General features: G+C 40.3%; 1 protein-coding gene across 3 annotated transcripts in view; it reads left to right on the forward strand.

The window, feature by feature from the left end:
* ATP10A (ATPase phospholipid transporting 10A (putative)) overlaps positions 1–24552 on the forward strand; it is a 147959-nt gene that overhangs the window by 20860 nt on the left and 102547 nt on the right. The gene's annotated exons all lie outside the window — the stretch shown is intronic.

Here is a 24552-nt window from a genome sequence, read left to right on the forward strand (position 1 = left end):
CTCATGAATAACGGACCTTATTTGTGACGGAAGAAAAAAAAACTGCACATGCACTAATTTTTCTTCCATCACAAGAAACGGGTAAATTATTATTTAGGTCATCCATTTGCACCTAGTTTATAATATCCATTATTATTTTTGAGCAGGCTCAGAATAGTTGACATCAGCAGACTAATTTGATATGTGGGGTGAACTATTAGAGGTACCGTATATACTCGAGTACAAGCCGAGTTTTTCAGCACGATTTTTCGTGCTGAAAACGTCCCCCCTTGGCTTATACTCGCGTGAACTCTCCGCCTGTTAATCCCTTCTCAGTGGTCTTCAACCTGCGGACCTCCAGATGTTGCAAAACTACAACTTCCAGCATGCTCGGAAAGCCATCGGCTTAGTTTTGAAACCTCTGGAGGTCCGCAGGTTGAAGACCACTGCGGCCTTCGTCATCATCCAGTCTACTCACCTCCCCTCGGTGGGAAGGAAGGGTGAGCTGTTCCAGGCCATCTATGCTGCAGGGACCGTCCGGTGGGGAGGGTTAGTCATTCCGGGCTGTCCATCTTCACCAGGAGGCCCTCTTCTCGACTAACCCTCCCCACCGGACGATCCCTGCAGCATGGATGGCCCGGACCAGCTCACCCTTCCTTCCCACCGAGGGAAGGCGAGTAGAAAACGAAAAAGGGGGGGGGGGGGGGGTCTGGATGATGACGAAGGCTGCAGTGGTCTTCAACCTGCGGACCTGCAGAGGTTTCAAAACTACAACTCCCAGCATGCCTGGAAAGCCATCTGCTGATGTGGGGGTTATACTAAAGTACATGCGGTATACAGTGATATTTATCTATTTGATGGATATGTATTATTGAAGTGTGTGTGTCTATGTGCGTGTGTATATATATATAGTGTGTGTGTGCAAATAAGTATAAGAAATAACGTCGCGACTCACCATCCAAATAACGGCGCGACTCACCACCACCACGACGTTATTTCTTATACTTATTTGCACATTTGATTACCTGTCTTCCACATCTGCACCACATCAGATTACGGGACCTTATTGTATGTCTACCTCAGCCCTTGGCGCATAAGTGCTGCAGTGCCTAGCTTCCTTTGATTCTGGACTAAATATCAATCAATTAATTATTTTTTTTTTGTGTGTGTGTATGTGTGGCCTTTAAGAACAAAGGAGTGAGGTATACTCAAAGAGCATAGGAGGTATGCTTACATATAAATATGCATATATGTATAGGTTTAAGAACATAGGAAGAAGAGTCATATACTGCATATTTAAATGGATTTAAGAACATATACTGTTGGATTCATGCAAAACAAATTAGAACATATGCAATATATCAATCATAGAATATAAATAGATGGTTTGGGGCATGTTATGTGTAAACACTTGTGAATTATATAATGCTGAAATGATGTATGTTGGAATCTCACACAAATACATGTAATGTGGTGCATTCTATCTGAATACTAATCGGTTAATGTTTAAATAATATATGTTGAAATAATGTACAATATTAGAACTATATAAGATGGTGGTAGGTGGGTACTATGTAAGTATGGCTGCCTCTGATAATTTGTATGGAATTGATAGTGATGCTGCATATTTTCTTTGAATAGGATTGGATTGAAATGTAGGAACGGATTGCATGGATGCTAGTACGCAGGCGCAACCAGGGATCTGGGCACAGGCGCATAAGTGGTTCTATGTGAGTCCTGATGGATGTGAATGTGCAGGCGCAATAAGGATTTTAGTTGTAATTGATATTCGTGCGCAGGCGCACAGACTAATGAAAGCATATGCGCATGCAAATCCGGGGATTGCCAGGAAGTACAAGCGAGTGCCCATTGGCGTCTAGGTATGCAAGCATGTATTGTGATACGGATCATCTGGTACCTCCTTCTGATAGTTATTTACTTAGTCTATATATAATGCAGATGATGTTGAACATGAGCACACAACACCCCTGAGGAAGTTGCCGACGGTCAACGTAACGAGAGGGGTCTAGGGGGGCACCTGCCTGGTCCATTGTCAATCTGCCATCCGTAGCCTTGCTTTCCCAGCACCATATTGAGTACTCAAGTACAGGTTGTATGATTATGTCTCCTGAGGGAAGTGTTCATATTATGTTGTATTGTTCAATGGTTTATACAATAGACTACTGTGACTGGTATGTTGAGCTAAAGCAGGTGCCCTGGGAGGTGTCTTGCTGCCCTGCCGTTTTGTGTAGTGGCCTTTGTGCCTTTTTAGAAATTTTGAAGTGTTTTGTTGCTGTACTAATTTTCTGTATTTTGAAATAAATATTTTTTTGGTACATATACACACTGGGTGTGCGCTGCATTGTGTATTTCTTCTTCTTTGTTGTAGTAAAATGTCCTCTTCGGACCCCTTTAACTTTTTTTAAATTCGTATACGGGGATGTGTGGGTGCTCACTTTTTTGCGCCGTGATCTGTGTAGTTTTTATCGGTACCATTTTTTGTTTTGGACTTTTGTTTTGATCACTTTTTTTATAAATTTTTTCGTTAGGGTATACGAGGTGACAAAAAATACTCAATTCTAGACTTTATTTTGTTTTTAACTTATATGCCATTGACCGTGCGGTTAAAGTAATGTTATGGTTTTTATAGTTCGGACATTTACGTACACGGCGGTACCACATGTTTGTTTTTGTTTACATATTATTCGTTTTTTTATGGGAAAGGGGATTAAATCACTTTTATGAACTTTTTGTTTTTACACAATTTCACATGCAGTCTTCAGATTGCATACACTGTTCAATGCTATAGCATAGATCATTGTTATCAGTGCATGCCATGGCTGACTGGACTTTGGATTACCGATCAGATGGCAAGGAGGCAGATAAGGGCCCTTCCCCGGTCCTCTCAGTTGATCGGGACACCGCGGTTTCACCATAGTGGTCCTGATCAGCACCGCTGACCAGCTGGGAAGTGTTTTTTTTTTAAAAAAATTTTTTTTTTAATTTATTTATTTTTTTTACACTTTAGATGCCGCAAACAACTTTGATTGAGGCGTCTAAGGGGTTAATGCTGGGCATCATGGTGATTAGTGATGTCCAGCATTAGCCATGGGTCCCCAAGGCAGATAGCCACTGGGACCACCCTGCTATGACCCACGCTCGGCTCCTGAGCGTGTGTCATGGAAGGGGAGTGGGACAAGGGCGTACAGGTATGCCCTTCGTCCACAAGAGGTTAAGGACACAACTTATTTTCTTTTTTTGAATTTTAATTTTTTCTTCCACAGGCCCATATGAGGGTTTGTTTTTTGCATGACCAATTATTCTTTATAATAATATTTTTCATTTTACAGTAAAATATATGGCAAAACCAAATTTGTTGGAGGAAATTAAAGAAAAATCTTCAACTTTTGAGGGATCAGTTTACTGTAAAAAAGACATGGTATCTTTATTCTGTGGGTTGATAAAAATAAAATAATACCTAATGTATAGATTTTCTATTATTATACTATTTTTTTTCTCACTTTTTTTTATCAAAAAACGTTTTTTCATATATGTGGCTTTATAAATAAGGGGTAATTTTCTTGCACTGTATGCTGCAGTTCTGATGCGACTTTTTGATCACTTTATTATTTTTCTGATATGATATGACCAAAAATCAGCATTTTTGGTATTTTTTATTTTACCTTTACACCTTTCACCTTTAGGGATCATAAACATATTTTAATAGCTTGGACAATTTAGTGTGCAGCAATAAAAAGTTTATTTTTATTGTTTGTAAAATTGGAAAAGCGGGTGATTTCAATTTTTATTAAAGGAAAACTGTCAGCCTGTTCACCCACACTAAATCCAATACATTGGGTTATAGTGTGGGTGAAGAGGAGTCCAATGAGGGGGTCACTTAACCCCTTAAGGACTTGGGATGTACCGACCCCGCATCACACCGGGTCGGTCCCGGCTGTTAATCCTAGCCGGGACCCTGGGCTAACAGCGCGCGGCATCGATCGTTGTGCCACGCGCTGTTAACCCTTCAGACGCGGCGATCAAAGTAGACCGCCGCATCTGAAAACGAAAGTAAACACTTCCCAACAGCTCAATCGGGCTGATCGGGACATCACGATAAATCGCGATGTTCCGATCAGCTGGGACGCAGGCGGAGGTCTCCTTACCTGTGTCCGCGGCGTCCGATCGTCGATTGATTGCTCCAAGGCTGAGCTACAGGCTTGAGCAATCAAGCCCCTATCTTGCTGATCCGTGCAGAGCTATGGCTCTGCAGGGATCAGCATAGGAGATCAGCGTGTGCAGTGTTATAGGTCCCTATGGGAGCTATAACACTGCAAAAAAAAAGTGAAAAAAAAAAGTTAACAAAGGTCATTTAACCCCTTCCCTAATAAAAGTTCAAATCACCCCCCTTTCCCATTAAAAAAAAAACTGTGTAAATAAACATGTGGTATCGCCGCGTGCGTAAATGTCCGAACTATAAAAATATATAATTTATTAAACCGCGCGGTCAATGGCGTACGCGCACAAAAATTCCAAAGTCCAAAATAACGTATTTTTGGTTGCTTTTTATATAATGAAAAAATGAATAAAAAGTGATGAAAAAGTCGGATCAATACAAATATTGTACCGCTAAAAACGTCAGATCATGGCGTAAAAAATGAGCCCTCAAACCGACCCATACGCAAAAAAATTTAAGTTATAGGGGTCAGAAGATGACAATTTTAAACGTATAAATTTCCGTGCATGTAGTTATCATTTTTTCCAGAAGTGCGACAAAATCAAACAGATATAAGTAGGGTATCATTTTAATCGTATGGACCTACAAAATGAGAAGGTGTAATTTTTACTGAAAAATGTACTGCATAGAAACGGAAGCCCCCAAAATAACAAAATGGCGTTTTTTCTTTAATTTCGTCGCACAATGATTTTTTTTTTCCCGTTTCGCTGTAGATTTTTGGGTAAAATGACTGATGTCACTACAAAGTAGAATTGGTGGCGCAAAAAATAAGCCATCATATGGATTTTTAGGTGCAAAATTGAAAGGGTTATGATTTTTAAAAGGTGAGGAGGAAAAAATGAAAGTGCAAAAAGCAAAAACCCCTCAGTCCTTAAGGGGTTAAGGACCAAGGCCATTCTGGGGGCCATATCTCGGGACCTACTGGACATATTTAAGTGACCCCTCGTTGGACTCCTGTTCACCCACATTATAACCTAGAGTATTGGGTGACAGTTTTCCTTTTAAGGGAACGGCTTTTATTTCATTTGTTTTTAAACATTTTTATTTTTTTACTTAACTTTTTAAATGGGTACTCTGGTGGAAAACATGGAAAACCATTTTTTTTTTTTTTTTAATCAACTGGCACCAGAAAGTTATACAGATTTGTAAATTACTTATCAGCTGCTGTATGCTCCACAGGTAGTTGTTCTTTTCACTCTGGCCACAGTACTCTCTGCTGACACCTCTGTCAATGTCAGGAACTTTCCGGACCAGGATAGATTTGCTATGGTGATTTGATCCTGCTCTGGGCAGTTCCTGACATGGACAGAGGTGGCAGCAGAGAGCACTGTGGTCAGACAGAAAATAAATTCAAACAGAAAAGAACTTCCTCTGTAGAATACAGCAACTGATAAGTACTGGAAGGATTAAGATTTTTAAATAAAAGTCATTTACAATAAAAAAAAAAAAAAAAACCCATCCAGGAGCACTTGAGAGGTGTGAACATGGCAGCATACAATAACTCATCAAATGTATCCAAACACTTTAAAACAGTTCATGCAGGTGGTGTATCCGATTTTGAATTTTGTGGCATTGAAATTGTTCGACAACCAGAAAGAGGTGGGGATAGAATTAAAGCTTTACATAATAGAGAAATGTATTGGATATATGCGTTACGCACGTTCCAGCCCCATGGCCTTAATTTAAAATCTGACATTATATTGCATTCTTACATAACAGTGGAAATTCTGTTCTTTGAATAGTTTTTTATGTAATTTTTGATTCTCTTCTAGTTTGTTTAAACTTGTTTGATCTACTTGCAAAAAAATAAACGCACTGTGTATTTGTTACCATGTGCAGAGTTGGGACTGAGAAGAGTATCTTTGCACTATGCACTTGGTGATTAAGGTGAAGTTTATTATACCGCTGGCTTCTGCACTTTTCTTCATAATTTACAAATCTGTTTAACTTTCTGGCACCAGTTGAATAAAAAAAATAGTTTTCCACCGGAGTACCCCTTTAAGTCCTTATTATATGAAGTAATTGGATTGCTTTTCCTTTGCATAGGGATGCCTGCAGCAGAAGGTAAGTGACCATCTCATTTACTTTAGCTTATTGGACCCCACAATCTCACTGCTATTCAACTTTACTTTATTTTTTTTATTCATCTTTTTTGCAATCTTTCCATTGAAAACACTGAACGATAATGTGTTGCCTGTTCCCATTGATATGAGTGGGGTCTGTCAGGTGTCTGGTATTTTACAGGAGTGTAGCAAAGAAAACAAATAGGACATACAGTGTAGTTTTTTCTTTCTGCTAAACCTCTCATCCTTTAACAGGTTAAGCTACGGAGCTCCATTTTAGCTCCCCTGAGCCCAGTGACAGTGTGAACTTAGCCTTTGCTTATTAAACTTTCCTGCTGCTTAAGGTGATAAAGAGCGACATTGGTAAAATGTTTGTCATAGGATTTTTGCATTATACTTTAGCTGGCTGAAATGGCTGAAACTTGTAAGGTTTTTGTTATAATATCTTTAGCCTAATGCCTGGACAATTATTGGTGATTTTCCAGTTCAGTTTCTACAAATGGTAACCGTTTCATTTTTGCACCTGTGTATCATTTAAAATGAGAAAAAAATAAAATATTTTGTTAAGAACTTCTTTTAAAAGGAGTAGTGCAGTACAGGAGAACATATCCCCTATCCTAAGTTTCAGATCACGGGGGGTCCGACCGCTGGGACCCCCGTGATCTCCCATACGGGGCCCCGACTCTCCAGCCTGATGGCGTGTGTCCACCACTGCACAAAGCGGCGGATGACACTCCCCCCTCAATTTAGTGCTATGGCAGAGCCGAAGATTGCCGAAGGCAGCGCTCTGACTCTCCCATAGAGTGGTATTGAGGGAGTGTGTTAGTTGCCGATGCGTGTGGTGGTCGACACGCCCCCCCTGTCCCATACGGGAGATTGCGGGGGTTCCCAGCAGTCGGACCCCCTGCGATCTGAAACTTATCCCCTATCCTTAGGATAGGGGAGAAGTTTTCCTGTTCTGGAGAGCTCCATTAAGTGTTTAATCATTGGGGACCCTTGCTGATCAGAACAATGTAGGCCACAGACTTTGTGTGATTGTTACATAATACTATACCTTTTGACTACCATCAATAGGTAGGTAGCTACATACATAGTAACATAGTTCATAAGGTTGAAAAAAAAAAGAGTCCATCAAGTTAAACCTATATGAGTCCCTACTGAGTTGATCCAGAGGAAGGCAAAAAACCCTCATACTAGAGGTAACAATTCCTTCCTGACTCCAAATATGGCAGTCAGAATAAATCCCTGGATCACCGTTCTGTCCCTATAAATCAGTTATACATAACCAGCGATGATGATGATCTCCAAAAAATGCATCCACACCCCTTTTTGAACTCTTTTACAGAGTTCCCCATGACCACCTCCTCAGGCAGAGAATTCCACAGTCTCACTGCTCTTACAGTAAAGAACCCCCATCTGTGCTACTGTAGAAACCTTCTTTCCTCTAAACGTACAGGATGCCCTCTTGTTATATATACAGTCCTGGGTACAAATTGATCATGGGAGAGATCTCTGTAAGGCCCCCTGATATATTTTTACTTGGTTATTAAGGTCGCCCTTAAACCTTTTTTTTCTAAACTAAATAACCCTAATTCTGATAATCTTTCTAGGTACTGTTGTCCTCCCATTCCCCGTATTACCCTGGTTGCCCATCTTTGAACACTCTCCAGCTCCCCTATATCTTTCTTGTACACTGGTGCCCAGTACTGTACACAGTGTTCTATGTGTGGTCTGACTAGTGATTTGTACAGCGGTAGAATTATTTCCTTGTTGTGGGCATCTATGCCCCTATTGATGCACCCCATGATTTTATTTGCCTTGGCAGCAGCTGCCCGACACTGGTCACTACAGCTAAATTTACTGTTAACTAAGACTCCTAAGTCCTTTTCCATGTCAGTCGTCCCAAGTGTTCTCCCTTTTAGTACATAATCCCAGCCCAGACTCTTCCTCCCCATGTGCATTACCTTACATTTATCAGTGTTAAACCTCATCTGCCACTTCCCAGCCCAAACCTCCAACCTATCCAGATCCATTTGTAACAGTTCACTGTCCTCTATTGTGTTTACCGCTTTATAGAGTTTAGAATCATCTGCAAAGATTGCTACTTTACTCTTCAACCGCTCTACAAGGTCATTAATGAATATATTAAATACAGGACCCAAGACTGACCCCTGTGGTACCCCACTAGTAACAGTCAGAATAAGTTCCATTAATAACCACCCTCTGTTTCCCATCACTGAGCCAGTTACTTACCCACTTACACACATTCTCCCCCAGCCCAATCCTTCTCCTTTTATGCACCAATCTTTTATGTGGCACCGTATGAAATGCTTTGGAAAAATCCAGATAAACGACATCCAGCGATTGCCCCTGGTCCAGTCTGGAGCTCACCTCCTCATAAAAGCTGATCAGGTTAGTTTGACAGGACCGATCCCTCATAAAGCCATGCTGATATGGAGTCATACATTTATTTTTATCAAGATACTCCAAAATAGCATCCATTAGAAAACCCTCAAACAATTTACATACAGCGGAGGTTATAATTCCTGTAATGCAGCAATAAGACTGACTGAAGCAATACATTTTTTAAACACTTGTTAAATATAAATAGCTTAGTATTTAAAAAGCTGAAAGAATGAATTTGTAGCTTTTTATTTATAATGTTTTTATTATTATTATTATTTTTTTTTTTGTCTTAAAACTGGAAAAAAAAAAAGCTTCAAAACACAGTTACTTCTCTTGCCTCAACCGCTGTGGCCACTGATTGGCTGAGCGGGTGGTGTGTTTGTTGACTCCATTACACAGCCAGCCCTGAATGGCGGTGGCTGGAGAAAGGAAGGTAAGTATATAGGCCGACATTTATCATTGTCTTTAGACAGTTTTTTTTGTGTCCACAAAGGTGAAAAAAGGCGCAAGCAGGGTTTATTAGCGCCTTTTGGTTTACACATTTCTGCTGATTTAGAGGTGTAATCCACTGATTTTGGCTGACACCAGCCCAGACTTAGCTTTTTGGTGTATGTGAAGAGAGAAATTTTAGAAAATGTGACCTGCACAAAATGTATCAAATGCTCTGTGACCATTTTAATAAATGTGGTTCTCCTACACATTACCAGCACACAAAAAAGGTGTAAAAAAATGCTTCACTTACACCTACAATGATAAATGCCGGCCATAGTTCTTATGTGGTGTATTTTATTATTTTTTTAAAATAAATATCCAGCTTTAAAAGTGAGTTGTTTTCAAGTGTCCAGCCCATTTCAGAAATCCCATTGTTTTCATGTAAAGTCTCTACATTCACAGTTTCTGAGAATACAGAGTCCTGAATTAGGCAGGAAACAGAAGGAACAGTCCATACATAGTCTGACATGGTTGTATGAAAACAAATATTACATTGTATCTGTCACAAGCAAGTCAAAATATAAAAATATTATTCTTTATATTGGCTCTGTTGCTGGTAGAAAACTAATAACATTTTGGGTCAACCACTGTTAAGGCAAACAATAATAATCTGTTTAATAATGTGGTTTGCATATGGTAAATATTTTATTTTAGCCCCCTGCTGCATTGGTAGAAAAATGAATGCTGATAACATAATACAAATAGTGAGCGAGATAAGAACCGCATCTGCACCTGTTGCCTGGAAAGTCATGATACAAATGTAGTGCTGTATGAGAAGCAGTAATGCAAGTACACAAAGTGGTTGTGATCAAATGAAACTTTGTGTGAATGTATTAATGATAGAAGTGATTAAAATGTTAGAGCAAAATCATTGTTTATTGGGGAGAACTGTATAATTGTAAAGAGGCTGTAGTACCGTATATACCCGAGTATAAGCCGACCCGAATATGAGCCGAGGCCCCTAATTTCACCCCAAAAACCCAGGAAAAGTTATTGACTCGACTATAAACCTAGGGTGCGAAATACATCACCCCCCCCCCCCCCTTCATCATCACCGCCTGTCAATCCCTTCATTCATCGGCTGTCCAGGCATGCTGGGTGTTGTGGTTTTGAAACCTTTGGAGGTCCGCAGGTTGAAGACCACTGCGGCCTTCGTCATCATCCAGACCCCCGTCATCATCCCCCCCCCCCCTTCATCATCACCACCTGTCAATCCCTTCATCAGTGGTCTTCAACCTGCGGACCTCCAGATGTTACAAAACTACAACTCCCAGCATGCCCGGACAGCCATCGGCTGTCCGGTCATGCTGGGAGTTGTAGTTTTGAAACCTCTGGAGGTCCGCAGGTTGAAGACCACTGCGGCCTTCGTCATCATCATCATCCAGACACCCCCTTTAGTTGTCTACTCACCTCCCCTTGGTGGGAAGGAAGGGTGAGCTGGTCCGGGCCATCTATGCTGCAGGGACCGTCCGGTGGGGAGGGTTAGCCGTTCTGGGCTGTCCATTTTCACCGGGGGGGTGGGGCCTCTTCTCTGCGCTCCTGGCCTGCCCCGGACTAGTGACGTTGCCTTGACGACGACGCACAGGGACGTTCATGCATTCATGGCAAAAATCAATAGGGCCCAAAGATACTATTTTGTAAATTCTTCCCATAGAAAAATAGCCATTTCTCTATTGATTAGGAAGATTTATCAAGCTCTGTAGTACTTTTTATTTATTTATTTTTTTTCCCCTAAATCGCATGTACTTGGGCACGTGTGACTTTTCTATACATGCTGCGACTTTTTGATTATTCCAAAGCACATTTCTGAAATCGGCTCATGTAGTTTATTTTTTTTTTTTTTTTACTTTGCAGTGGTCATGTATTTATCAAATGCGATAGTCGCTAGTTATGAAGAAAAAAAGTTGCATCTCCATTTTAAAGTCGCATGTAAGGCAGGTCCAACCTGGCTTACAGAAAGTGTATACGTCTGCAGAAAAGGACATTAACACCCACTTTAACAGCTGTTCTTGTTCTGCATCATGATACAAAGCTACTGCATTAATTTTAATGATAGAAAAAATTATTATATAACTAACAACTATGAATTTTAAGGTTGAAAATACACACTGCACACCTTTTTAATTTTAAGAAACACATGCTGGCGTACCCACTAAATTTTTAAATTAATGTTGTGTTAAAATAGAATAAGGCACAAAATAATTGTGTAAGAGTTTTTACAGACTAAGTAAATAACCCATATGTGGCATTAAAATTTTTCCTTAAAAAAAAAAAAAAGGAACATCCATAGTAATACAGCTTCATGCACATTTTGGGGTGGATAACATATTGAGGCTTTTTAAAAAAAAAAAAAAAAAAAATTTTTGTGACTTCACTATTGTTTAGGTGCTGTACTGTCTGCCTTCCTGACGTAAACTTCGGCCTCAGTGCAGCAACGCAAGACTCCGCCCACCAATTTCACAAAATGCGGGATCAAAATGAAACCCAAAAAACTCCAGAATATGGATATTCATGGTGCGGCATAGTATGTTTTTAATATTTTTTCATTTCTGAGGAGGACGGCTGGGTTGTTGCGGGATAATCGAGTGCAGCTATTTAGTGCCAGGCAGGCCAGTCAGGGTGTCACCCGATGCGGTACGCACCCCCCCCCCCCCCAATCACTCTCTAGTAATGCTACTGGTAATAAAGGGTAGATAAAGGACTTCGGCTATTAACATAAGGGAAACATTTTCTGCTTTAAAAAATGCTTTTGCTTACGTGCGATTTTATTTATCAATGTCGTGCGACTGTTTGATAAATAGGTTGCATGTAATCAAAAGTAAGTAAAAAAAATTGTCATATAAAAGCCATACGTTTTGAAAAGCACAACACTCAAGAAAAAACAGGACAATACATGAAAGCAATCAGATTTTCACTGAGGGATCATATTACACAAAGCAGAACTGCAAAGACACTCTGGGGGGTAGAAAAGTAGACCGTAGAGTCACATAGTCAGTACTTACAAAAAACAATGTAGGTGATACATTTACTTTAAAGGGGTATTCCGGGCAAAAACTTTTTTTTATATATCAACTGGCTCCGGAAAGTTAAACAGATTTGTAAATTACTTCTATTAAACAATCTTAATCCTTTCAATAGTTATTAGCTTCTGAAGTTTTCTGTCTAACTGCTCAATGATGATGTCACATCCCAGGAGCTGTGCATGATGGGGAAATATCCCCATAGGAACTGCACAGCTCCCGGGACGTGAGTCATCAGAAAGCAGTTAGACAGAGAAAAACAACTCAACTTTAGAAGCTAATAACTATTGCAAGGATTAAGATTTTATAATCTAAGTAATTTACAAATCTGTTTAACTTTCCGGAGCCAGTTGATATATAAAAAAATGTTTTGGCCATGAATACCCCTTTAATACTGATTGAAGCCAAATGCTGACACGTTTTAGGTGTAGCGAGGCAGCAAGGGGGTGTGCCAAGTGTAGAATATTGAGGCAGGGAAGCTGGGCAAGCCTGCTACCCGCCTCCATTGCACAAAGCTATGCAATAGGAACAAAATTCTAAACTGCCATAACACAGGGAATACTTCAACAATATATGTGAGTAAGGGTGCATTCACACTACGTTTTTGCAATAAAGGTCCCATATAAATTTTCAATATGAAAACCGTATGGAACCGTATTGAAAACCGTATGCACATCCGGTTGTATGTGTCTTGTACGGTTTTCTGTTTTTCCCATACCCAAAACTATAGCCTACCACGGTTTTTGGTCCGGGTGAAAAACCGTATTGAAACTGTATATGTGTGTACGGTTCCATCCGGTTTTCACCATGCAGTGTTTTTTTTTTTATCTTTCAAATTTTAATCAAACAAGTGAAACTTTATTCATAATGGAGTGAACAGTTAAAAGCGTATACAACTTTTTTCTTACACGGATGCAATCAGACATCATTTTTCAAACTGTATAGGGGATAAAATTTGTACACACGTTTTGATACAGTTTAGTCAGGTTTTGAGGAATACATTTTTCATCAGAAACCTGATACGGGAACTGTATTGCAAAAACGTGGTGGGAATGCAGCCTTACTCTACTTTTTTAAAGCTCTTCACCCGCATACTGGGTTTAGCTGTCTCTTTTTAAGCTGTTGTGTATAGATGAGTACCAGCCCTATAGCTGTCCAGTACATAACCCATCTTGAAGTTAATTGAATGTGCAGATACATATATTTCCATATTCATGTGGTAAGATTGTATAAATATTTAGACTGCATGTGCTTTGTATGATGTAAAGTTAGCAACTCCAGTACAGTTTTTTGAGCTGCAGATGTTCTAGCAGAAAGCTAAAAATATAAACAAGTTTTTATAAAATGTGTATCGGATGGAAATTGTACGAAACTATTTTATTTCTGAATGATCTCTATAGAGCCCTGGAATAAAGTTCCAGCATATTGGGGGATATTTATCAAAACCTGTGTAGAGGAAGAGTGGTGTAGTAGCCCATATCAATCAGATAGCTTCTGCCCTATTACATAAAGCATAAAGACAGCTTATGTTCAGTAGAGCCTAGAGCATTCACCTCAGGTAGGCACTGTAAGATGAGGTGTAAAAACGCCTGACTTGTTCACTGCAAACTTTAATTTAAAATGGACCTTACCGAGTGTACATGGTACCCCACCTGAAAGGTAGGGCATGGTGACCGATGATTGATATAATACTTATGAGTTAAGTGTTAATACGTTGGAAAATTATTTTAAAGGGGTACTCCGGTGCTTACACATCTTATCCCCTATCCAAAGGATAGGGGATAAGATGCCTGATCGCGGGAGTCCCGCAGCTGGGGATGCCCGGAATCATGCACGCGGCACCCCGTTTGTAATCAGTGCCCGGAGTTTGCTCCGGGTCTGATTACGGTCGACCGCAGGGCCGGCGGCGTGTGACGGCACGCCTCCGCCCCAGTGTGATGTCACCCTCCGCCCCTCAATGCAAGCCTACGGGAGGGGCCGTGACGGCTATCATGTCCCCTCCCATAGGCTTGCATTGAGGGGCGGAGGCGTGACGTCACACGCCTCAGGCCCAGCGGTCGACCGTAATCAGACCCGGAGCGAACACGCTCCGGGCACTGATTACAAACGGGGTGCCGTGTGCATGATCCCGGGCGTCCCCAGCTGCGGGACTCCCGTGATCAGGCATCTTATCCCCTATCCTTTGGATAGGGGATAAGATGTGTAAGCACCGGAGTACCCCATGACGTACATTTGCGCTCCACCATGTCCGTGAGCACCGGACCGTTGCTCACGTCATGCACGGCAGGGACCCGCCAGTAATGGCAGACATCTGCGATCGCATGGGTGTCCACCATTAACCCCTTAGATGCCGTGATCAATGCAGATCACTGCATCTGCGGCAGTGTGGTACTTTAAAAGGATGATCGGATCACTCGCAGCGCTGCCGTGCGGATCCGATCATCCATAATGGCGCACGGAGGTCCCCTTACCTGCCTCCGTCCATCTCCAAGGGTCTTCTGCTGTGGTCTGAGATCGAAAATGTACTACGTAGAAACGGAAGCCCCCAAAAGTTACAAAACGGCGTTTTTTTTTTCAATTTTGTCGCACAATGATTTATTTTTTTTCTGTTTCACCGTAGATTTTTGGGCAAAATGACTGATGTCATTACAAAGTAGAATTGGTGGCGCAAAAAATAAGTCATCATATGGATTTTTAGGTGCAAAATTTAAAGAGTTATGATTTTTTAAAGGCAAGGAGCAAAAAACGAAAATGCAAAAACGGAAAAACCCCTGGTCCTTAAGGGGTTAAAATATAATGTTAATTAAAACAAACAAATGTTAAAAATGAAAATCAAAGAAGCAATCAAAAAGTCCCGCCAAAACAAAAAATCGCACCAATAAAAAATACAAACCACAGCGCAAAAAAATGGCCGTATGCGGAAAAATAAGACAGAGATAGATCTATCTATCTATCTATCTATCTATGAGGACAGTTTTCAGCATACTAATTTTGGTGCATGTAATTTACATTTTTTAAAGTAGTACAATAAAATAAAACCTATCTAAATAAGGTATCCTTGTAATCGTATGGGCCTACAGAATAAAGATAAGGTGTCATTTTTACTGAAAAGTGCACGGCGTAGAAACAGAAGCCCCAAAAATTTACAAAATGGCGTGTTTTTTATTTATTTATTTTTATTTCACACCACAGATAATTTTGATATAAAATATGTGATGATCCCAGTGGTCAGGACCTACGGATAATGCCGGACATCGCAGATTGGGCTGACGCCTAGCATTAGCCCTTAAGATGCCACAATGAAAGTTGATTGCGACGTCTAAATGCGGGATCTAACGTTGCTGGAATCTCAGCAGAGCTGATTGGAACATCTGCGGCCAAATCATGGATCCCGATCAGCTGAGTGGACAGCAGGAGGGCCCTTACCTATGGGGGGGTGGTCGAAATAAATTAAGTGAATTAACCCTTTCCCTAATAAGTTTGAATCAATTAAACCGCACTGTTGATGGTGTACAAAAAAAATCCAATATTGCTCCTTTTTGCTCACTTCATATACCATTAAAAATTAATAAGTAGCAATCAAAAAATCCCATCTAACAAAAATGGTAATAAAAAAAAATACACACCATGGCGCAAAAAAAAAATCACCGTATGCGGAAAAATAAAATATATAGGGGTCAGAAGAGGACAATTTTCAGCATACTAATTTTGGTGCAAGTAGTTTTACATTTATTTTTAAAGTAGTAAAATAACATAAAACCTATATAAATTGGGTAGCCTTGTAACCGTATGGACCATGTCATTTTTACTGGAAAGTGCACTGCGTAGAATTTTTATTTCACCCCACAAATAATTTTGTTCTAAAGTGATGTCATTACAAAGTACAATTGGTGACACAAAAAACAAACCCTTTATATGAAAATTTGAAAGCGTTATGGTTTTTAGAAGGGGAGGAAGAAAAAAGTGCTAAAATGAAAATTGGCCCTGTCCTTAAGGGGTTCCACTGCATTATTTTATTTTAAAAAAAAAAATGTTTTATGTTGCTGGTAAATATTTACCTATCCCTTACTGGTCTCTGTTAATTCCTACTTCCAAACAAGACCTCTCAGCAGGACCTACATGATAAGTCAATCACTCGCTGAGACGTGACACTGCTGCAACCAGTTATTAACCGAGCGGGAAGATCCTGCAGGAACGCGCCGGAACAAGCAGGGCACTGAGATGTTTACAGGGGTCGGGGTAGGTAAATTTAGCTTTCATTTTTACCAGCAACATATAGAAACTTTATGGATTCCAGAATACCCCTTAAAAGTAAGTTCACACATTGATAACTTGCAGCTTGTTTAATGCTATAAGCTTCACCAGCATTCACTTCAATGGGTCTTCTGGCAGTCTGCAAATCTGCCTCTAACATGGATTTCCTATAAACCCATTGAAGTGATCGAGTTTATCAACGTGTGAAAATACTCTTAATGGTGTTTTTCTGGAACAAAAAAAAACTAGAAAAATTCCATGGAGAGAGCACCCTATTTTGCAGTGCATCATGGTGGAAAAACAAAATCTGCCGTTTATGGCTTTTTTTTCTTCACATACATTTCTGTATACTAATAAATTGTTTTCCTCCAAGTATTTTATCACAGATTAGTTACACTAGCAAAAAATTACTCAAAGATTTTTAATTCCTGTGGTGTATGAAACTAAACTGTGTGATGTGTGGTCTTGCATCAGGGAGTTTTTTGTTTTTGTTTTCTTATACCAGATGTGTATCGAATGTTTTTTAAATTTTTTTGCCAGAAATTGAGCTCTGTAATTTTTGTTATTCGTTTGCTAATCCTCCTGAAATGCAGTCCTTATGCTGGCCTTAGGAAGAAGCACTTATGCAAATATTTCAGTTTCATACAGTGAATACAAGACCAAATACCAGTGTTCTAACTGCATATATATGTAGCAGGCAATATGTATGTAAAACAGAAGTAGGCAGCACCTCCATATAAAATTACAGGTGTAGGTCAGATTACTTTGCAATCCGTAGACTTATAACCCCTTAAGGACATCAGGTTTCTTTGCACTTTAGTTTTCCTCCTTGCCTTCTAATATCCATAATGCTTTCAATTTTCCACCTACAGATCCGTTATATGCCACCAATTATACTTTGTAATGACATCACTCATTTTACTACAAAATCTATATCGAAACTAAAAAAATAAATAAAAAAATAGTGAGATAAAATTTTACATTACAAATTGTGGGGCCTCTATTTCTACGCAGTGCACACACTGTGCTCCACAATCTTTGTTGCAGCATTTGGCTACTCTTCAATCAGTTTTAAAGGGGTATTCCAGGAAAAAACTTTTTTTTTTTTTTTATACATCAACTGGCTCCAGAAAGTTAAACAGATTCGTAAATTACTTCTATTAAAAAATCTTAATCCTTTCAGTACTTATGAGCTTCTCAAGTTGAGTTGTTCTTTTCTGTCTAAGTGCTCTCTGATGACACCTGTCTCGGGAACTGTCCAGTAGGGATCGACAGATGTTGCTTTTTTTTAGGGCCGATACCGATAACCTGTGGAGGTTAAGGCCGATAGCCGATAACTTATACCGCTGCCCGCTTTTCTCTCCCTGACTGTCCTGGGGTCCTCCCTAGTCCAACCACCGCCGCTGCCCCATTGCCTCCCCCATTCCCGGTTTTATAATTACCTGTTCCCGGGGTCCACGCTACTTCTGGCTCCGGCGGCGTCCTGAGCTGTCACTGTGCGCACTGACGGTGACGTCGCATTGAGGACGTCACTCGTCATTGCGCAGCGCACAGCGTAACACAGGATGCCGCAGGAGCCAGAAGTAGCGCGGGCCCCGGGAACAGGTAATAATAAAACTGGGGATGGGGGAGGCAATGGGGCAGCGGTGGCGGTGGTATAGTGGTCTCCAAATTGTACACTTCCAGATGTTGCAAAACTACAACTCCCAGCATGCCAACTGTCCAGGCATGCTGAGCGTTGTAGTTCAGCAACATCTGAAGGGCCAGATGTTGCAAAACTACAAGTCCTAGCATGCCCTTCGGCTCTCCGGGCATGCTGGGACTTGTAGTTTTGCAACAACTGGAGGCACACTGGTTGGGAAACTGTCTTTCCTAACTGTGTTTCCCAACCAGTGTGCTTCCAGCTGTTGCATAACTACAACTTCCAGCATGCACGGTATGTCAGTGCATGCTGGGAGTTGTAGTTTTGCAACAGCTGGTGTTGCCCCATACTTTTCATTGTTACAAGAGGTAAAAGGGGAAAAAAAGACCCCCCCCCCCCCAAAATTTTTTATGTAATTTCACCTGAGTACTGAAATAACCCATATGTGGGTGTAATATGCTCTGCGGGTGCACAACATGGCTCAGAGGTGAGAGCGCACTATGTACATTTGGGGTCTAAATTGGTGATTTACACAGGGGTGGCTGATAGTTACAGCGGTTCTGACATAAACGCAAAAAAAAAAAATCACCCACATGTGACCCCATTTTGGAAACTTTACCCCTCATGGAACGTAACAAGGGATATAGTGAGCCTTAGCACTCCACAGGTGTTTGAAAACTTTTCGTTAAAGTTGGACGCGAAAATGAAAAATCAGATGTTTTTTTTTCACTAAAATGCTGGTGTTACCCCAACGTTTTTATTTTCACAAGGGATAATAAGAGAAAAAGCCCCCCCAAAATTTGTAACACCATTTTTTCTGAGTATGGAAATACCCCATATGTGGATGTAAAGTGCTCTGCGGGCACACTACAGGGCTCAGAAGAGAATGAGCGCCATTGGGCTTTTTGAGAGAGAATTTGGCTGGAATTGTATGCCAAGTGTGTTTACAAAGCCCCCATGGTGCCAGAACGGCGGAACTCCCCCACATGCGACCCCATTTTGTAAACTACACCCCTCACGGAATGTAATAAGGGGTACAGTGAGCATTTACACCCCACAGGTGTCTGACAGATTTTTGGAACAGTGGTCCGTGAAAATGAAAAATGTAATTTTTCATTTGCACAGCCCACTGTTCAAAAAACCATGGGGGCTTTGTAAACGCACATGGTCCCTGACTTCCATTCCAACCAAATTCTCTTCCCAAAAGCCCAATGGCGCACTTTCTCTTCTGAGCATTATAGTGCACCCGCAGAGCACTTTACATCCACATATGGGGTATTTCCATACTCAGAAGAAATTGTGTTACAGATTTTGGGGGGCTTTTTCTCTTATTACCCCTTGTAAAAATGAAAAACTTGGGATAACACCAGTATTTTAGTGAATAAAAATAAAAATGTATTTATTATCATGTCCAACTTTAGCAAAAATTTGTCAATCACCTGTGGGATGTCAAGGCTCACTATACCCTTGTTGCGTTCCTTGAGGGGTTTAGTTTCCAAAATAGTGTGCCAAGTGTTTTTTTATTTTATTTTTTTTAGTTGCGGTTATGGCACCATGGGGGCTTCCTAAATGAGACATGCCCCCCAACAACAATTTCAGCAAAATTTGCTCTCCAAAATCCCATTGTCGCTCCTTCCCTTCTGAGCCCTCTAGTGCACCCACAGAGCACTTTACATCCACATATGAGGTATTTCCTTACTTGAGAGAAATGGGGTTACAAATTTTGGGGGACATTTTTGCCTATTACCCCTTGTGAAAATGAAAAATATGGGGTTGCACCAGCATTTTAGTGAAAAAAATATTTCATTTTCACGTCCAACAATAGTGAATATACCTATTACCCCTTGTAAAATGAAAAAAAAAAGAAAAAAATCGGTTTACAAGAACATGTTAGTGTGTAAAATAGATTTTTAATTTTCTCCTCTACTTTGCTGCTATTCCTGTGAAACACCTAAAGGGTTAACAAACTTTCTGAATATCATTTTGAATACTTTAACCCCTTAATGACAATGGACGTAAATGTCCGTCATGGTGACGTGGTACTTAGCACACCCTGACGTACATTTATGCGCCGCCATTAGAGATGAGCGAACTTACAGTAAATTTGATTCGTCACGAACTTCTCGGCTCGGCAGTTGATGACTTTTCCTGCATAAATTAGTTCAGCTTTCCGGTGCTCCGGTGGGCTGGAAAAGGTGGATACAGTCCTAGGAAAGAGTCTCCTAGGACTGTATCCACCTTTTCCAGCCCACCGGAGCACCGGAAAGCTGAACTAATTTATGCAGGAAAAGCCATCAACTGCCGAGCCGAGAAGTTCGTGACGAATTAAATTTACTGTAAGTTCGCTCATCGATTTTACTGTAAATTCGCTCATCTCTAGCCGCCATGATCCCGAGCACCGGAGCGGTGCTCGCGTCATGCCAGACAGGTCCCGGCTGCTATCAGCAGCCAGGGACCCGCCGGTAATGGCGGACATCCGCGATTGCGCGGATGTCCACCATTAACCCCTCAGATGCCGTGATCAATACAGATGACGGCATCTGCAGCAGTGCGGTACTTTGAATGGATGATCGGATCGCCCGCAGTGCTGCTGCTGGGATCCGATCATCCAGCATGGCGGCCGGAGGTCCCCTCACCTGGCTCCGGCCGTCTCCCGGGGTCTTCTGCTCTGGTCTGAGATCGAGCAGAGCAGAAGATGACTGATAATACTGAGCAGTGCTGTGTCCTATACATAGCACTGAACAGTATTAGCAATCAACTGATTGCTATGAATAGTCCCCTATGGGGACATAAAGTGTACAAAAAAAAAATGTCAAATAAAAAAAGTAAAAAAATTTTGAAAATCCCCTCCCCCAATAAAAAAGTAAAACGTCCGTTTTTCCCATTTTACCCCCCAAAAAGCGAAAAAAAATTTTTTAGACACATTTGGTATCGCCGCGTGCGTAAAAGTCTGAACTATTAAAATATATGGTTAATTATCCCGTACGGTGAACGGCGTAAACGTAAAAAAATGGAAAAAAAAAAGTCCAAAATTGTTGCTTTTTTTGTCACATTTTATTCTAAAATTTTTTTATAAAAAATGTATTAAAAGTAAAACCTAAGCAAAAGTGTTACTGATAAAAACTACAGATCATGGCGCCAAAAATGAGCCCTCATATCGCTCCATATACGGAAAAATTTGAAAGTTATAGGTGGTCAAAATAGGGCAATTTCAAACATACTAATTTTGTTAAAATGGTTTGATATTTTTTTTTTTAAGCGGTACAATTATAGAAAAGCATATAACATGGGTATCATTTTAATCGTATTGACCCACAGAATAAAGAGAACATGTCATTTAAAATTGTGGTTTTCTTCTCAATTTTCCCACATACATAATATTTCTTTGGTTGCGCCGTACATTTTATGGTAAAATAAGTGATGCAATTACAAAGTACAATTGGTGGCGCAAAAAACAAGCCCTCATATGGGTCTGTGGATGGAAATATAAGAGTTATGATTTTTAGAAGGCTAGGAGGAAACAACTAAAATATAAAAATGGTCTGGTCCTTAAGGCCAAAATGGGCCTGGTCCTCAAGGGGTTAAGGGATTCAGTTTTCCTAACTGGGTCCATTAAAGGGTATTTCTAACATAGACACTGAAATTCACTTTGAAACAGAACTGCTAAACTAAAAAGCCCTATAATGTCTTCAAAAAGTAAAAACATGTAAATTTTATGATGCAAACACAAATTAGACATATTTTATATGTGAATCAACATATCATTTATTTGGTATGTCCACTTTCCTTACAAGCAGAGAGCTTCAAAGTTCGAAAAATGCGAAATTTTCAAATTTTTCATTACATTTTTTTTTTTTCCACTAAGGAAATTATGCAAGTATCGACTAAAATTTACCACTAACATAAAGTAGAATGTCACGAAAAAACAATCTCAGAATCAAATTCATAAGTTAAAGCATCCTAGAGTTATTAATGCTTAAAGTGACAGCGGTCAGATTTGCAAAAAATGGCTGCGTCCTTAAGGTCAAAATGGGCTGCGTCCTTAAGGGGATAAAATCTTCTAGGTACACTTGCACAAAGATAGTGTGGTCTCGCCAAATATTGATTTCTGTCTCTTTCATTCACTTTACATTATGTTAATCGATATAAAAATAAAATATTAACACTTCTATAAAGCTTGTACTTTGTCCAAAAATTTAGCACAGGGCTGTACGTCAGTACAGTATGAAATTATCTTTGTTGGTGAATTAGTCACAAGAACTGCTATTGCACCAGTGGATTGTTTGAGCGATATCTGGTGAAAATGTAATGCACCTTTGGAAATATATTTAGTGAAAAAACTGTGGTGTGTTCAATTATTTCATCTACTTTATATATCTAATGTATAGCAGGTGAAATAAGTATTGAACAAGTCATAGTTTTTCTCACTAAATAAATATATTTCCAAAGGTGCTAAGGACATTACATTTTTAACCAGTTGTTGGTAACAACCCAAGTTATCCATACATAAAAAGAAACTGAAACAAATAATGTCTGAAGTTAAGGTATGTGATACAAAGTATTGAACACACTTACTGATAAGAGATGAGCGAACTTACAGTAAATTCGATTCGTCACAAACTTCTCGGCTCGGCAGTTGATGACTTTTCCTGCATAAATTTGTTCAGCTTTCAGGTGCACCGGTGGGCTGGAAAAAGTGGATACAGTCCTAGGAAACTCTTTCCTAGGACTGTATCCACCTTTTCCAGCCCACCGGAGCACCTGAAGGCTGAACTAATTTACGCAGGATAAGTCATCAACTGCCGAGCCGAGAAGTTCGTGACGAATCGAATTTACTGTAAGTTCGCTCATCTCTATTACTGATATATATTTAAAGGAGTACTCCAGCGCTGCTTTTCTATATCTTATTGTGCCCTGACTGCAAAAAAAAAACTTAACACGTCTTTTGTCACTCCCTCGTTGCGCCGCTATTTGGTCTTCGGTCCTCCTGTCCGGTCTTCTTCCTGCTCTGCTTCCATGTGCACGGATCGTCACACTGCGGTCAACGTATCACCGGCCGCAGCGATATCCCGCCTTGGATTACTTAGCCCAGAATGAGCAGAAATTTACATTATTAACCCCTTAAGGACGCAGCCCATTTGGACCTTAAGGACGCAGACAATTGAATTTTTAAGTTTTTGTTTTTTCCTCCTCGCCTTTAAAAAAATCATAACTCTTATATATTTTCATCTGCAGACTAGTATGAGGGCTTGTTTTTTGCGTGACCAGTTGTCTGTTGAAATGCCATCACTCACTTTACCAAAAAATACTATTTGTGTGGTGAAATTAAAAAGAAAACTGCAATTTTGCTAATTATGGAAGGTTTTGTTTTCACGCTTTACAATTTACGGTAAAAATTACATGTTTTCTGTATTCTTTGGGTCAATACGATTAAAATGATTCCCATGATAACATACTTTTCTATTACTGTTGCGCAAAAAAAAAAACACTAACTTTTTAACCAAATTAGTACGTTTAAAATCCCCCTATTTTGAAGACCTATAACTTTTTCATTTTTCCGTATAAGCGGCGGTATGAGGGCTCATTTTATGCGCCATGATCTGTACTTTTATTGATGCCATATTTGCTTATATAGAACTTTGAATCCATTTTTTATAAACATATTTGGGAATAAAATGTTATAAAAAAAAAGAATCTATTTTGGACATTTTTTTATCTTTACGTTCACGCCGTTCACCGTACGGTATGATTAACATTTTATTTTAATAGTTCAGATATCGACGCACGCAGCGATACCAAATATATGTATATAAAATATTTTAACACTTTTTGGGGGTGAAATAGGGAAAATGGGACAATTTAGGTTTTTATTGGGGGAGGGGGTTTTTCAAATTTTTTTTTTACTTTTACTTTTTTTTACACTTTAATAGTCCCCATAGGGGACTGTTTATAGCAATCACTTGATTGCTAATACTGTTCAGTGCTATGTATAGGACATAGCACTGATCAGGGTTATCGGTCATCTTCCGCTCTAGTCTGCGGGAAGGCAGATCAGAGCAGAAGACGCCGGGAAGGTGAGGGGACCTCCGGCCGCCGTGCTGGATGATCGGATCGCCGCGGCAGCACTGCGGCGATCCGATCATCCATTTTTAGTGACCGCGATGCTGCAGATGCCGTGATCTGTATTGATCACTGCATCTGAGGGGTTAATGGCGGACATCCGCGGGATGGCGGATGTCCGCTATTACGGACAGGTCCCTGGCTGCGATCAGCAGCCGGGACCTGCCGCGCATGATCCGGGCATCATGCCGATACTCGCGGTTATGCTTAGGACGTAAATGTACGTCCTGGTGTGTTAAGTACCACCTCACCAGGACATACATGTATGTCCTGCGTCGTTAAGGGGTTAAATGGCAAGTTTTCCTGGAACTTATCCACACAAAACTATATATATCAATC

This window comes from Hyla sarda, chromosome 2 (genome assembly GCF_029499605.1).
Source record: "Hyla sarda isolate aHylSar1 chromosome 2, aHylSar1.hap1, whole genome shotgun sequence".
Taxonomy (NCBI): Eukaryota; Metazoa; Chordata; class Amphibia; order Anura; family Hylidae; genus Hyla; species Hyla sarda.